The sequence below is a fragment of the Cervus canadensis genome, chromosome 28 (genome assembly GCF_019320065.1).
Source record: "Cervus canadensis isolate Bull #8, Minnesota chromosome 28, ASM1932006v1, whole genome shotgun sequence".
Taxonomy (NCBI): Eukaryota; Metazoa; Chordata; class Mammalia; order Artiodactyla; family Cervidae; genus Cervus; species Cervus canadensis.
The window spans coordinates 32,008,840-32,025,244 of NC_057413.1; the positions used below are offsets into that span (position 1 = coordinate 32,008,840).

The following is a 16,405-nucleotide window of genomic DNA, read 5'->3' on the forward strand; positions in this document are numbered from 1 at the left end:
AGCGGGAGCGCCGCCGGCGCACTGGGGCGAGGGCGGCGGGGGAGCGGCGAGCCTGGCGGGGCGGGGAGCCGGGAGCGTGAGCTGGGAACGTGGGAGCGGCGAGCCCAGCCCGCACCGCAGGGGGCGTGTGAGCCAGAAACGGGGCCCTGTCATTGGGAAACGGGCGCCGGCGTGAGTCGGGCGGGCGGGCGGTCGTCCTCGCCTGAGGGGCGGGCAGCTGGCCGTGGAACCCGGGCCCCTTCCGCGAGGGCCATGCGGGAGCCGGGAGAAAGGTGCGAGGCGCCAGCGGTGGGCTTGGCCAGTGTCTGGGCCCTGCTGCCGCCGGGCTCCTCTTTGTTTTTAATTTGCGGATAATGACAATATCCTGATTTTCCTACCCTACACTTTGGCTTCTGAAGTGACATTTATCTAAAAACTGCTGCATTGTTCCAGGTCAGTCTGTAGCCACATGTTTGTGTTTGTTTCTTCCTTCTGTTCTCCCCTCGGTGTTTATTGGAGTAGAGTTGATTTACAATATTGTCTCAGTGTTGGCTGTGCGGCGAAGTGAATCAGTTATGTGTCTATATGTGTATCTGCTCTCTTTAGAAACGCTTTTTCCATACGGGCTGTCACAGAATGTGGCGTCCCCTGTGCGGTACAGTTGGCCCCCGTTAGTTATGTTTCGTTCACAATAGTGTGTAGTGTGTGTGTCAGTCCCAGCCTTCCAGCCACATGTGTGTTTCTTTGGTGCATGTGTGTGTGTAAAACTGCTAGAGAGCGTCAGAAACAGGCTGAATTGTGGGGTTTTTTTGTTTGTTTGATTTTTTACCTCTTCGGCCTTGAAAAGATAGTTCTTGAAACTTGAAAGTATTACTGCATTTGGATTGTCTAGTTGATCTGCAAGGAACATTTCAAGAGACACAAAAGCATGGGGGGTAGTGATAAATATGTGGGCTTATAACAACAGCAGTTTGCTTTAGTGATATTTTAACAAGGGCTTCCCTGGTGGCTCAGTTGGTAAAGAATCCGCCTGCAATGCAGGAGACCCCGGTTTCATTCCTGGGATGGGAAGATCCCCTGGAGAAGGGAAAGGCTACCCACTCCAGTATTCTGGCCTGGAGAGTTCCATTGACTATATAGTGCAGGGGGCCGCAAAGAGTCAGACTCAACTGAGCGACTTTCACTTCTATGCTAATAATACGAAGCATTTTGGATGTGCAGAGTACCTTTATGGCAGTCGTACTTGAAGAGACAGAAAGTAAGGCTGCCCTGTTTGAAGGTGGCACCAATGGAAGGAGATAGGAAGGGCCTGCTCTCTTCGTTGCAGGCGGCTGCTGCCTGGTGATCCAGCACTGTGCCTGAAGTCAGCATCCTGGTTCTGACACTTACCAGCTGTGGGATCTTGGCAAAACCTGTCTTACCGGGTTAAATGTGGGCAGTTTTTAAAAGTAGGATATTTTCTTAGAAAGGGTTTAGGAAATCTTCAAGCACCTGAGTATTAATTTTAACAGAGTATCTCTGGGAGCCTTCCACAGAAGTATGTGGATCCTTTATCTGGAGCTGCTGGCCAAAGAGGAAAAAAGATATTAAATGGACAAATCCAGAAGAACTGGATTTGATAGAAAACTCATTGACAGAATGTTGAATTAAACTGTGACTGCTGACATATTCTAATAGCCAGAGAAAATCACCTGTTGGACGTCTAGTGACGAAAAAGTTGAGGAGGGAAATAGTGTATCTTACCAGGTGTCAGCCACAGATTAAATTGAGATTGCCATTTAAGGAGCTAAGTTATGAGTTCCTGGACTTCCTTGGTGGTCTGGTCCAATGGTTAAGACTCTGTGCAGTTAAGACTCTCCAATGCAGGGAGTGCAGGTTCGATCCCTGGTCAGGGAACTAGGATTCCATCTGATCCATGGCCAAAAGAAAAAAAAAAAAATCTGTTTCAAGATATTCTACAACCTCAGGAAGGTTGAGAAATAAGAGGAAAGAGGGGGTGAAAGATGAGGGAGGCATAGGGCACAGGGAGGAAATGAAGTGAAGGAGATGGAAGCAAGGGTCTCTGGGGAAGGTGAGAAGCAATGAGATAGGTCTTTAGTAAAAGGGAGAATGCTTGACATGGGCGATTAATTTGAAGTGAGCTTGTCTGAGAAGAACAGCAGAGTTTTCCCCATCTTACTGTTCTCCTGGCTGTTAGAAGGCATTCAGGATTGAGGTCCCTGGGCATGCAGAGCTGTGTGTAAGCCTCTGTGCAGGAACACGGGCATAGGTACTCGTCTGTAAATGTGTGCAAATTAATGTCATATGAAATGTTACTTCTTTATAGGATGGTGTCACGTAGGCCAAAACAAGAGAACTGGAAAGGAGAGAGCAGGGGTCGTGATGGGGGAGATCAGGGAACCTACAACCTGATACAGTGTCCACTGGAAAGTTTCCAACTTCTAATGCAGTATCAGTTTGGAGGGAGGCTAAGATTTTATAAGAATTAATTTGAAGTCATGTAGAAGCAGACTGAGTGTAGACCAGAGTTTCTCACATTTGAATTAGTTGCCTGGGGACCTTGTGGGAAGTGCACTTGCTGAGCAGGAGGTCTGAGATTCTGTGTTTCTAGCAAGCTCTCTGAGTAGCAAGGGTATAGCCTTGTATTTAGAGACATCTGGAAGAAGAGCATTGGATAGTGCAGGACATAACAGAATCAAGAAAAAGCATTATTTTGTTTTTCTTTCCGAGCGTGTTTATAGCCAGAGGGAAGCAAGGGGTTGAAGTAGCAATTACAGGTGTAAGATACCATTGTTAAGCAAAGGGAAAAAGAAGTGGTGGAGATGATCCATAGAAAGACTGTAAAGGGGGAAGAATTAAGACCACAGATCCAGAGATTACCCTTTGGAAAAGAGAGATTCTAGTGAAAGGAGGAAAGGAAGAAAGTAAGTCCTTAGGGAGGTGAGTTTGGAGTTGATGAGGACACTTGAGAGAATTCCTTCTAGATGGCTTCAGTGTATTTACATTGAAAAGAGATAAAATCGTTGTTGCTCCAGAGAATACTGGGGGTTGGGGAGAAGGGTGGTGGTGCTAGAAGTAGGGGAAACCCCAGCCACTCTAAGTAACTCTCAGGCATCAAAGGTATATGTTGTATTGATATGTGTTATTTGAAGTAGATTAATTTGAATATGGAAGGCATTGACTTTCTTTTTCTTTTATTTAAGATAACTGAGTTTTTGGCAGTTGTTTCACAGAAATCCTTTGAAGCATTAGCATGATGTAGCAAACCAAACTAAGTTTTCAAACAAAACAGATGAATAGGGTTCATTCCCTAAGTGCTAGAGTTGTCATTTTCAATAAACACTCCACTGATTTTGAAACATGCAAGATTTTTAATATCTAATAATTTTGTGGCAATTAAATTATTCATATAGTTCTTATGGAATACAGAATAGGGAACAGATTGAGTGAATCAATGTAAGTCATACTAGAAAAGTAAAAAGTAGAAAAAATGAGACACACTAGTTAGCATCTTTTCATGAATGGCAGTGCCGTGTAAGATACAATAAGCAGTGAAGGAGTAGTGAGTTTGAGGGGAGAGGAAGATGTGGAAGTGATTCTCTGACATAAGAGTTTGTAGGAGGTAGTCAGAGTTGTATTCTTACTCACATTCTAATAAATGGAGACTTTGTTTTCAGATTTTTCAGATTGGGATTCTACTAGTTTGAGCCTCAGTAATGAGACTTGTCAAAGAGCCAGGCATTTGCAAGTTGATGATCAGTGTCTGTTGATTTCACAACCAATGACCAAAAATCAGTCAGCATCCACAAAATTGGCACAGATGACCTTGTTAGGTAGTTAGAAAAGGAAAAAAGAGTCCAGAACGGCGGTGGCTGAAAGACAAGGAAGGGTAGAGCCCACAAAGATAGAACAAAACAAGGTCCGAGGACCAGAGTGAGGACCTCAGGTAGAACAAACAGTACTCCTGGCTAGCCCAATTTACATGGGGAAGCCCATGGGGAGGAAAAAAACATCTAAAAAGAGGAACCAAAGGGCCGGGGGTGTCTCCCCCATGCGTGTGCGCTCTGACTCTCTGTCTCTCTCTCACCCTCTCTTCTCTTTGCGTCTTTTGCGTCGGCATGCCCTCACACCTCCAGGATGTATTTTCCAAATAAAACTGAGCTGTAACATGGAGCTGTAACACATTCAGAGAGCGGTGACGCACCGAGAGGTTTAACGTCTGTTGCTTCAAATTTTTGCTGTGACAAGACAGAACCGAGGAAATTACACACTCCCTTGACAACCTTAATAGATAAAGAAAAGGTGAATATTGGAGTGATGTTTCTGGTAGGGAATCACATGCTCCATCAGCTGTGCAAGTCTCAGGTGCCAGAACACAGAGAAAGCAAACAAGGCAGTGAGGAAGCCCAGAGCACTCAGCCCTGGGCCACCTGGGCACCGACATTTCCAAAATTAGATGTTGTGGCAAAACCTACTGTGTGCTGACTGCTTTTATGAAACCTGCAGCCAAACAGTATTTCTTAGAAAGGTGTTTGCATACTTCCTCTGACCATAGTAAGAGAATCCATGACAAAGAGAGTTAGGAGAAAGTAAATTCATTTAGTCTATCATGTAGCATACCTGAGAGTGGGTAGCAGGATTATATTTAGAATTTTGCATCTAGTTGGGAGACCTAGGTAGACATCTAGAGATTGCCTTCTCAAAATGTGGCTTCGTAGCCATATTTTTGCATAGCTTTGAATTCATAAGTATTAGCTATAAATTATATTCAGTATGGCTGCAGGAGCACCTCTGAAGCCAAATGCTAAAATATTTCTTGTGTTTTCTATGACATTATATATTTTAGACTTGGCTTTCCCAGTGATAATGGGAGGCATGGGAAATTGCTCCATAGTACCTCCTCAGGTGTACCTATCTAATATATCAACTTGTTTTATTATTTGTAATGAATTAATAGTTCAGAAGGAATGTTGGTTTTAAGGAGTGCTGTATCTTTTAAAAGCAGTATATAGAAAAGCAATTCTTATTCTACTGGGATGCCCAGTCTATTGAGTAACCACATCTAATACATGTTGTCCATGAATACCAATTAATTTAATGCCTTCAATCGGTCATACAATCAGGGCTATAGTAAGAAATCATACACTGTTTCAGTTACCTTTTCCACAATCTCAGTGTAGGTGGCTCAGATGGTAAAGTACCTGCCTGCCAGTGCAGAAGATGTGAGTTTGATCCCTCAGTGGGGAAGATGCCCTGGAGAAGGAAATGGCAACCTGGTCCAGTATGCGAACCTGGAGAACCCCATGGACAGAGGAGCCTGGCGGGCTGCAGTCCGTGGGGTCACAGAGTCAGACAGGACTGAGCGACTAAGCACAGATTATCGCTAGAACAAGATCTTCTCCACCTTGAGGCCAAGACTGTTTCAAATTCATCTTTGATGTTCTAGTTCCTAGCAGAGTTTCACATGCATCCTGACTAGTCAAGAATGATTTACTCAAAAGAATTAAATCTTCAGAAATAATTTCTTCTTCTGAATTTACTGTAAAATATAATCCTATGTTTATTGCTATATTTAATGTTTTTCTTATGTTTGTTTATGCACTGGTCTTATCTCTCCAACTAGAAGATAAAGTCTTAGTTTGTAAGATGTAATCTTTTTTATCCTCAAAGACCCGGAATAAATCATTTCACACAGCAATAAACTCAAACAAAATTTTAAAGGAAAAAAAAAAAAAAGAAATCATACACTGTTTCTTTTTTCACTCCTATTGGTTTTTCTTTTCTTTCCTCACCTATAGAACTTCCCTTTGCGTTTACAAGATTCTCAGTTATCTCCTAGAATAGTGACTACAAGCTATCAACTCAAAGTGTTTGTGTGTGTGTGTGTGTGCTTACATCTCTACAAGTGACTTGTTTCCTCTTATTTCTCAGTGAGCTTAGTAGGTCCAAGAAGCACAAATTCAAATAAATCACCTATCTGAATCCTTTCGACACTGGAAGAAGTGACATAGGAAAACCACGAAATAAATAGAAGCAACTTCAGACAGTTCATGCAGATTCTCAGTCTCTTCTCAGTCGCTATCTTTTATAGAGTAACCAGCAATGTCTACTCCTTTAGGGTCCCAGGATTTGTACATGTATTGATTTCATATAGATTTATTCTGTACTTGACCTAGAACATTTTATATCCTAAATATTTCTGGAACCATTCCCCAGTATAGGCCTGCATCACCTTTTTTTTTTTTTATTAATGCCTTCAGATTCTTCTGCCTCCATTTATTTGTATGCCCGTCAGATTCATCCCCTGTAGTGTTTACAGTCACCTGTCTTAAAAGCACATGTGACCATAAACCACTCCTCAAATCGCATTAATATGTAGACATCTTACAGCGACGTGTGATGCTTTCATAGTCTGACTTGCACCTGACTCTCCATCTCTCACCCTTTCTGTCCTTTGCTCTGGAATCCTGAGCTGCTGCTGACGCCCCCTCACCCGTCCCTGCGCTCTGGACAAATGTTCAGCCTCTCCTGTGCGCTTCTGTCGCCGTCTTGCTGCAGCCTTCTGTGCGCTCCCTCTCCTGCCCGCTGTTCCCGTGAACTGCCAAAGTCTGCGCTCAGGCAGTCTCTCTCGAAAAGCCATCCCTGACCCCCTTTGTCTACATTTCTCTTTAAACTCCAGTGTCTAGTACTGAGCAGGAACCCCCCCCAAATAATTATTGAATAAAAGAACTGAAGACTTATGTATACCAGGGTGATGTTTAAGAGCTTGTCCTCTGCAGTCTAAGAGCCAAGAGGGTAGACATGTGAAGAAATAACTTACATTCAGGTGATGAAGATACACTTGAAAACTCTATAAAGTCCTAAGGAACTTTAGGAAAGAGATACCTGTTTATCTGGGGAATAAACAGCTATAATCAAGGAGAACTTTACAAAGCAGGCTGAGCCTTAAAAGGTGAAAAATAATTTGTTGGGAAAGAATCATTTCAATTTAAGGAATTCAAAAAAGGAAAAAAAAGTAACAGGAATTTTGTAAACCATGAATAATGTTGCAGTTGAAGCTTGTCATGTTGTTATAAATGTCCTGCTATGAAGTAGAGATGAGAAGATACTGTGGCTTTATGTGTCTGTCCAGTATTTTGAAATTTTGTTTGGTTTCTGATTGTTTTGTTCACTGATGTTTGGATGAATTTATGAATGAATCTTTGAGATGTTTGTGTGCCTGTAACCTGATGAATTCTGGTGTCTCCCAAAAGGTTTCTTGAAGTTTTAGATCATTGGAAGTATTTCTTAAAGAAGTAAATATTCAGCTGAAGATTAAGATTGGTATAAGCTGTCATTTGATGGAATGTTTTAAATCTATGTTTTAAATATTCTGTCTTTTATCTAAATATTCTAGGTAATTTTAACAAAACGTACAGATTTGTCAGCAGAACTAGACTTAGAAATGACATGAGAGGAAGAACAAGAAAAAGCTGATGGAGATGAAAATAACCATTCACAGGTATGTGAAAGTGTAAATTTAAATTTCTGGTTTAATACTATTTTCTATTCTTTAACAACATGATACAGTTTGCAACCAAGTTCATAACAAAGAAAATTACCTTTCAAAAGTAGACTTTTAGAATCAACAGGTGATCACTTAAGTTTTTATAGCACTTCAATGAGAAAACTTAAAATATTGTTAGAGTCTACTGTAATTTATAGCTTGTCTTTGGAATTGAGGCAAATAAACTCTCCTGACTACTGTTTACTTCTTCCATTTTTATAATTTCTTTACATGGGAAAGAAGGTGAGATTCAAATACCGAATCATAGGATTAAAGAGTTGAATTTATGAACAATAGGACAATGATGGTCCCTGACCTAGATATGTGTAGAGAGAAATCATTGCCAGTGGTCAAGGTTTTCTGTTGAAATTGCCAGTCACTGATGCCAAGACTGAAGATTCATTCTGTCTGATATCTCAGCATAGTTGACTTCAGTTCAGTTCAGTTCAGTTCAGTTGCTCAGTCATGTCCAACTCTTTGTGACCCTGTGGACTGCAGCATACCAGGCCTCCCCATCCATCACCAATTCTCGGAGTTTACCCAAACTCCTGTTCATTGAGTCAGTGATGCCATCCAACCAACAGTTACTTCCTCGCTAAAACCCGCTTCTATTCTTCGGAAAGAATTTCCCAGATTTCACAATCTACCAATATTTTCAGTGCATGACTCTCCTCCCAGTATGGTGTTTTCCTTCACAGCAGGTACTCTGACCCGCTTTACCTGCATTTAAAACCTGCCTTCTGCATGACACTGTTGAGGGCCATGGGGACAAACCTCTTGATTCTGCTGTTTACAGTTGAAACACCAGAGCCCTTTATCAGCTCATAACTGCTGAGTTGCAGGAACAAATGAAGGACTTGGGAACCTGAGTGCAGGACTTTCCATTTCCCTTACATTTACCGCAGACCTCTTGCACATCAGTTCCTCATCATCAGTAACACAGTCACTGCAAAGTGTTCCTACTCTTCTGTGTACTCCACACACCCTAACAACATGCTACCGATTTCTATGCCCAACTAACTGATGAAAACACTACCGAACAAGGCCAGGGACGAAATCTCAAGTTGCAGACATACTTCTCTCCAGGATGAGCTCTCAATAACTCATTTTCCCTCCAGCAGTCAGTACTCTTGTGTCTCATTCTTCACCCAATCACAGGTCCTCTGAAGTTTGTCATTCAGCTCAAATTCTCCCCTGTGCCAACTACCATGCTTGACTCTAAACAGTCTGCAACTCCAGAACCCTCTAGCCTACCAAGCTGTAGTGTTCTGCAGCACGAGTTCCCAGCCAACTTCAGTCAAGCTTTCACAAGTCTCTGCTACTCCTGCTAAATTTGCAAGCTGCCTGTTCTCCCTTTAAGCCCACTAAGGCCTCACCTGATGAAAACAAGCAGTGGAAACAATGCACTGTACTCATCAGCTCTGTTACTTGCTCCTGGATCATCTCTTTTGGATCCACCCTAATTCCTTTCAAGTCACACCAGTCAAACAAGAAGTATTTATTGAACATCTACCATGTGCCAAGCACTATTTCATCCCTAGAGACATAACAATCATTAACACAAATCCTTCTACATCTGTATAGCTAGGGTATGACCAGGCTCACAGAGAATTTAAAAAATAATAATAATAAATCATATCTAAAAACTAATGTTAAGATGATCTGACATCAATATCATATTTCTTAAACTGTTTTAAAATATCAACTTACCAACTTACACATCAGGTAGGTTTTGCTCATCTAAGGCTTTCATCTCCTCCAGAACTTGCCTCAGTCCATCCTCCTGGAACATACACAATTACACTCATTAATTCCCCTACCAAGTTTGTAGCAACAGTCTTTGCTTATGTATCTTATGAAAAACCAATAGTCCTTCCACACCTACTAAGATGGCTATAATAACAAGTGTTGGAGTGGATGGGGAGAAACTGGAACCCTTGTCGAATGCAGGTAGGAATGTAAAATGGTACAGCCCTATAGAAAACAGCCTTGTGAGTCCACAAAAAGTCAAATTTCGAATTTCCATCTTATCCAGCAATTCCTCTTCTAGGTATACACTCAAGAGAACTGAAAACCTATGTTCATACAAAGTATGTCTATTCAATGGAAAATTACTCAGTCAAAAGGAAGATGCTGATAGATACAACAACATGAACTTTGAAAACACTGCTTACTGAAATAAGCCAGACACAAAAGGACAAATATTGTATGATGCAACTCATCTGAAATGTCTAGAAGAGGCAAACTCATAGAAGCAAAGTAGAATAGAGGCTACCAGGCTGAGGGGGGTAGGAGAGTGGGTAGTCACTGCTTAAAAGCTATAGAGTTTATTTGGGGTTATGAAAAAGCTTTGGAAATAGAGGTGATGGTTGCACAACAATGGAAATATAAATGCCACTGAAGTGGACACAGAAGAATGGTTAGAAATGGCAACATTTAGTTTTGTATCATTTACCACAATTTAAAAAAATAAAAGGAATGAATTACCAACAAAATACACAATCAACATAGTCATTAAGGATAATCTTAAAGACTGAGAAGTCAGACAGAATGGAGCACACACTGTATGCTTTTAACTGGCCCTGTACAGAGGAGTTTGCTATTGCTGGCATGTGGACTCCAGAAATACAATAAAAAAGACAAATATAATCTGCAGGGGAAAGAAAATCCTTGGCTACCTAAGGCTGCAGATGGGAAGTAGCCAGTGCCACAAAAGAGAAAAGGGAATCCTTGGGATAGCAGAAATCTTGGTTGGGTTGCTGGTTATAAGGATTGTATACATTTGTCAAAACTCTATTAAAATGTGTATTGTGTTATACATAAATTATACCTCAATAAAACTAATGACAAAAAAACAATAGTCTACAGGAGTAATAACACATGACAAAAGCATGAAAATAACTTATTATTTATTGGAAAAGGATCTTAAAAGGTTACTACTGGAAAAAAAAAGAAAAAAAAAAACCTACACACTGCTAGGATAGAAAACAGAATGGCAAAAGGAGTTTTTCCGCTTTCTACTTTGACAAATTTCTAAAACAATTTCCCTTGGAAGGTTTAAAAATATTAGAATTAAAAAATTCATAAATGCTACACAATGTTTGTCAACAGGCACCCCCTATGCCTGAAACACTGTAAAGAAACTATATTTCAATTAAAATTTTTACAATATAAAACCCAATAATGCTATAACAATGACAACCAAAAAACAAAAAAAACCAAAACAAAAGAAACCTCAAAACAAAACAATGATAAGCAACCCATCTACTGTTAGAGGCAAAATAAATGCATTATCAAAAAAAAAAGAAAAATGCTTTAGCACTACGGGTATAACTATAAAATTACACTATTTAATGCTGTTTGGATGTAAGAAATGATTTCTAATGAAAAATGGAAACATGACTTTTACCTACTCTTTCATCAACTGGTTAAAAAGATATCATGGAAATGTCTGATTTACTAGAATTCACTCAAATATTCCTTTTATCACAAATATTATTTTAAAGGACAGCTGAAACTCTTGCACAATTAGGAGATCAGCAGGTATACAAAAGATAAGTATGAAATAAACTTGTAAAGATACAACCAAGTTTTCAGATTTAAATTTTTATTTATTTTTTAAGACTTAAATTTTTAAAATTTACTCTGGGAATTGCATCATTTTCTGCTCCCACCTCCAGCTGTAAGCCCCTGGAAACTCAAGATAATTTTCCTAAAGACTCAAACGATGATCAGTTCTGCAGATACAAAGTGCATCATTCCAATTTGCCAAACACAGCACCTAACCATGAGGGATTCTGGAATGAACAAGGCAGAGTCCCTGCTCTAAACCAGCTACCATCTGCCAGGGAGGAATGATTCTTGAAAGCATGTGTGGGTTCAGGGTGTGAGGGCTCAATCAGATCAAGACCAATTCTTAGTCTAATTCCAACTCAGCTGTCCCAGTGGCCAGCCCCCAAAGGCAGCCACAACTGCAAGAAAAGGTGCACTGACGCCCTCTAAGACCCAGAAAAGCCAGTGATTTTACACTTCTAAGTTCATCCCTGAATCCCCCACCTCCACCCTGCCGCTTCCCAAAGTGGGAAACCAACACTTCAAGTCTGAGCGAACTAGACAGCCGGACTAACAGTCTGAAAAGCCAGCACCTGTGGGCACTGTCTGCACCTTTGGGCTCCTTTCTTCCCGTGTGACCTAGTCTTCCCACCCTAGTGGGGACATATTTGAAACCTCCACCCTTCTCAAATATCTGGCTTAAAACTCAGCATTCAAAAACTAAGATCATGGTATCTGGTCCCATCGCTTCATGGCAAATAGATGGGGCAAAAATGAGAACAGTGGCAGAATTTATTTTCTTGGGCTCCTAAATCATTGCGGATGGTGACTGCAGCCGTGAAATTTAAAGACCCTGGCTCCTTGGAAGAAAAGCTATGACCAGCCTAGAGAGCTTTGCAGACAAAAGTCCCTCCCTATAGTCAAAGCTATGCTTTTTCCAGAAGGAATGTACGGATATGAGAGTTGGACCATAAAGAAGGCTGAGCACCAAAGAATTGATGCTTTTGAACTGTAGTGTTACAGAAGACTCTTGAGAGTCCCTTGGACAGCAAGGAAATCAATCCACTCAATCTTAAAGGAAATCAACCCTGAATATTCCTTGGAAGGACTGATGCTGATGCTGAAGATCCAATACTTTGGCCACCTGATGTAAAGACCTGACTCATTGGAAAAGATCCTGATGCTGGGAAAGATTGAGGATATGATGAAGGAGAACGGGGCTACAGAGGGTGAGATGGTTGAATGACATCACTGACCCACTGGACCTGAATTTGAGTACACTCAGGGAGACAGGGAAGGACAGGGAAGCCTGGTGTCAGGCCTCAGTACATGTGGTCATAAAGACTGGGGCATGACTTAGGGACTGAACAACAACAACCCCTCTGCGATCTACGTCTCCAGTGAACCTCCCACTGTGGTCTCCTAACCTTTTAGATAAGGTAACTGCCTGAAGTTGCAAGAATAACAGACTGGGACAGAATTCAAGCTGGGGCTCCGCTTCCAACAACTGCAAGTTCAGACATGCCCATTAACTTGATGCTTAAGTCCAGTGGTTCAGCTTCCCCATCTGTTAAATGGCCCAAGTGTCAGACTAAGCGCTCTGGAATGTTCAAAACAAAACTCACCTTACCCAAAGGCTCTCCCTGATGACCGCCAGATGTTTACTCTGCTTCCTGAGAGAAGCCTCCAGAGACGCGGTGTTTCCCCTCCCCCGCTATCCCTCTCAACTCCACCCCTGTCCTGTACCTACAAGACCGGTCCTCTCAGGACAAGGTGTTCAGTGACCCCCGACCGGGCTGTTGACCACATCCATCTCTCGTGCTGTCTATCATAACCCACTCAGAACCAGTCTTTCTTCTACCTGATCCATTCCCCTAAGGACTGCATGGTGGTTTAGTCCCTAAATCGTGTCCGACTCTTGCAATCCCATCGGCTGCAGACTGCCAGGCTCCTCTGTCCATGGGTTTCTCCAGGAAGGAATACTGGAGTGGGTTGCCATTTTCTTCTCCAGAGGATCTTCCCAACCCAAGAATCGAACCTGGGTCTCCTGCTTTACAGGCAGATTCTTTACCGACTGAGCTATGAGGGAAGCCCCTTAAATATGGGGAAGCCCCTTAATTAGTGAAGTGAAAGTCGCTCAGTCTGACTCTTTGTGGCAGTCCATGCCATAATAGTGGAGTGGGTAGCCTTTCCCTTCTCCAGGGGATCTTCCCAACCCAGGGATTGAATCCAGGTGTCCCACATTGCACGCGGATTCTTTACCAGATGAGGCATAAGCACTGCGACAGCTATCTAAACACAGAGAAATCCCATCGCTCCTCTGAAAAGCTTTGTGAGTGAAGAGCGAACCTCCCGCCCCAGAGCCCCCTTGCGGCCCGCCCTTCCGCGGCGGGGAGGGGAGGGTGTTTGCCTGGCCGGCCCCGGGGGGCTACCCACACCGCAGCCCTCAGGGCGCGGCCCTAACGCCCGGGCTACCCCGCCCCCACCTCTCCGGGGTAACTCCCACCTGAGCTCCAACCGCCGGTCTCGCGGTCTCTCCGCGCCTCACCGGGGCGAGACGCCCACCGCGCAACCCGCGCGCGCAGCGGCTTCTAGGAAGCGGGGCGGCGGGGGGCGCTGAGGAAATGGCGGCGACCCCCGCGCGCGGGAAGCCACCGAAACCGACCTGCCCACAGCCACGGAGTGGAACCACAAGCACAACCGTCATCCCGCTCGCGGTTGTGCAGCCCCAGAGTAGCGCCCCGGGAGGCGCCCGCCCGCCGCCGCCCTCACGGTGCCCCGACTCAGGCAGCCTTCGCTCGGCCGCGCGGGGCAGCTCCCGGGCGGCTCCACGGCCTTCTCGCAGAACTCGGCGCAGGCGCCGGGCGGAGAGCTTAGCCGAGCCTCTACGAGGGTCGGCGGCGCGCAGAGGGCGTGAGCGGCGAGTAGCGGCCGGCGCCTGGGGGTCGGGGGTCATGTGGGCGGCGAACCGGGCGGCGCCTGCGCGGGGCGGGCGGCCGGGGAGCGCGGGCCGGCGTCGGGGTGAGAGCGGGAGCGCCGCCGGCGCACTGGGGCGAGGGCGGCGGGGGAGCGGCGAGCCTGGCGGGGCGGGGAGCCGGGAGCGTGAGCTGGGAACGTGGGAGCGGCGAGCCCAGCCCGCACCGCAGGGGGCGTGTGAGCCAGAAACCGGGCCCTGTCATTGGGAAACGGGCGCCGGCGTGAGCCAGGAGGGCGGGCGGTCGTCCTCGCCTGAGGGGCGGGCAGCTGGCCGTGGAACCCGGGGCCCTTCCGCGAGGGCCAGGCGGGAGCCGGGAGAAAGGTGCGAGGCGCCAGCGGTGGGCTTGGCCAGTGTCTGGGCCCTGCTGCCGCCGGGCTCCTCTTTGTTTTTAATTTGAGAATAATGACAATATTCTGATTTTCCTACCCAACACTTTGGCTTCTGAAGTGACATTTATCTAAAAACTGCTGCATTGTTCCAGGTCAGTCTGTAGCCACATGTTTGTGTTTGTTTCTTCCTTCTGTTCTCCCCTCGGTGTTTATTGGAGTAGAGTTGATTTACAATATTGTCTCAGTGTTGGCTGTGCGGCGAAGTGAATCAGTTATGTGTCTATATGTGTATCTGCTCTCTTTAGAAACGCTTTTTCCATACGGGCTGTCACAGAATGTGGCGTCCCCTGTGCGGTACAGTTGGCCCCCGTTAGTTATGTTTCGTTCACAATAGTGTGTAGTGTGTGTGTCAGTCCCAGCCTTCCAGCCACATGTGTGTTTCTTTGGTGCATGTGTGTGTGTAAAACTGCTAGAGAGCGTCAGAAACAGGCTGAATTGTGGGGTTTTTTTGTTTGTTTGATTTTTTACCTCTTCGGCCTTGAAAAGATAGTTCTTGAAACTTGAAAGTATTACTGCATTTGGATTGTCTAGTTGATCTGCAAGGAACATTTCAAGAGACACAAAAGCATGGGGGGTAGTGATAAATATGTGGGCTTATAACAACAGCAGTTTGCTTTAGTGATATTTTAACAAGGGCTTCCCTGGTGGCTCAGTTGGTAAAGAATCCGCCTGCAATGCAGGAGACCCCGGTTTGATTCCTGGGATGGGAAGATCCCCTGGAGAAGGGAAAGGCTACCCACTCCAGTATTCTGGCCTGGAGAGTTCCATTGACTATATAGTGCAGGGGGCCGCAAAGAGTCAGACTCAACTGAGCGACTTTCACTTCTATGCTAATAATACGAAGCATTTTGGATGTGCAGAGTACCTTTATGGCAGTCGTACTTGAAGAGACAGAAAGTAAGGCTGCCCTGTTTGAAGGTGGCACCAATGGAAGGAGATAGGAAGGGCCTGCTCTCTTCGTTGCAGGCGGCTGCTGCCTGGTGATCCAGCACTGTGCCTGAAGTCAGCATCCTGGTTCTGACACTTACCAGCTGTGGGATCTTGGCAAAACCTGTCTTACCGGGTTAAATGTGGGCAGTTTTTAAAAGTAGGATATTTTCTTAGAAAGGGTTTAGGAAATCTTCAAGCACCTGAGTATTAATTTTAACAGAGTATCTCTGGGAGCCTTCCACAGAAGTATGTGGATCCTTTATCTGGAGCTGCTGGCCAAAGAGGAAAAAAGATATTAAATGGACAAATCCAGAAGAACTGGATTTGATAGAAAACTCATTGACAGAATGTTGAATTAAACTGTGACTGCTGACATATTCTAATAGCCAGAGAAAATCACCTGTTGGACGTCTAGTGACGAAAAAGTTGAGGAGGGAAATAGTGTATCTTACCAGGTGTCAGCCACAGATTAAATTGAGATTGCCATTTAAGGAGCTAAGTTATGAGTTCCTGGACTTCCTTGGTGGTCTGGTCCAATGGTTAAGACTCTGTGCAGTTAAGACTCTCCAATGCAGGGAGTGCAGGTTCGATCCCTGGTCAGGGAACTAGGATTCCATCTGATCCATGGCCAAAAGAAAAAAAAAAAATCTGTTTCAAGATATTCTACAACCTCAGGAAGGTTGAGAAATAAGAGGAAAGAGGGGGTGAAAGATGAGGGAGGCATAGGGCACAGGGAGGAAATGAAGTGAAGGAGATGGAAGCAAGGGTCTCTGGGGAAGGTGAGAAGCAATGAGATAGGTCTTTAGTAAAAGGGAGAATGCTTGACATGGGCGATTAATTTGAAGTGAGCTTGTCTGAGAAGAACAGCAGAGTTTTCCCCATCTTACTGTTCTCCTGGCTGTTAGAAGGCATTCAGGATTGAGGTCCCTGGGCATGCAGAGCTGTGTGTAAGCCTCTGTGCAGGAACACGGGCATAGGTACTCGTCTGTAAATGTGTGCAAATTAATGTCATATGAAATGTTACTTCTTTAT

At 44.3% G+C, this 16,405-nt stretch overlaps 1 long non-coding RNA gene across 1 annotated transcript; it reads left to right on the plus strand.

Annotated features, from left to right (window-relative positions):
- The first annotated feature begins 6 nt into the window (after nucleotides 1–6).
- On the plus strand, nucleotides 7–7,706 carry LOC122429482. Its single transcript, XR_006266041.1, has 2 exons — nucleotides 7–432; nucleotides 7,376–7,706. It is a non-coding gene; the product is annotated as an uncharacterized LOC122429482 (long non-coding RNA).
- Nucleotides 7,707–16,405: the final 8,699 nt, after the last annotated feature.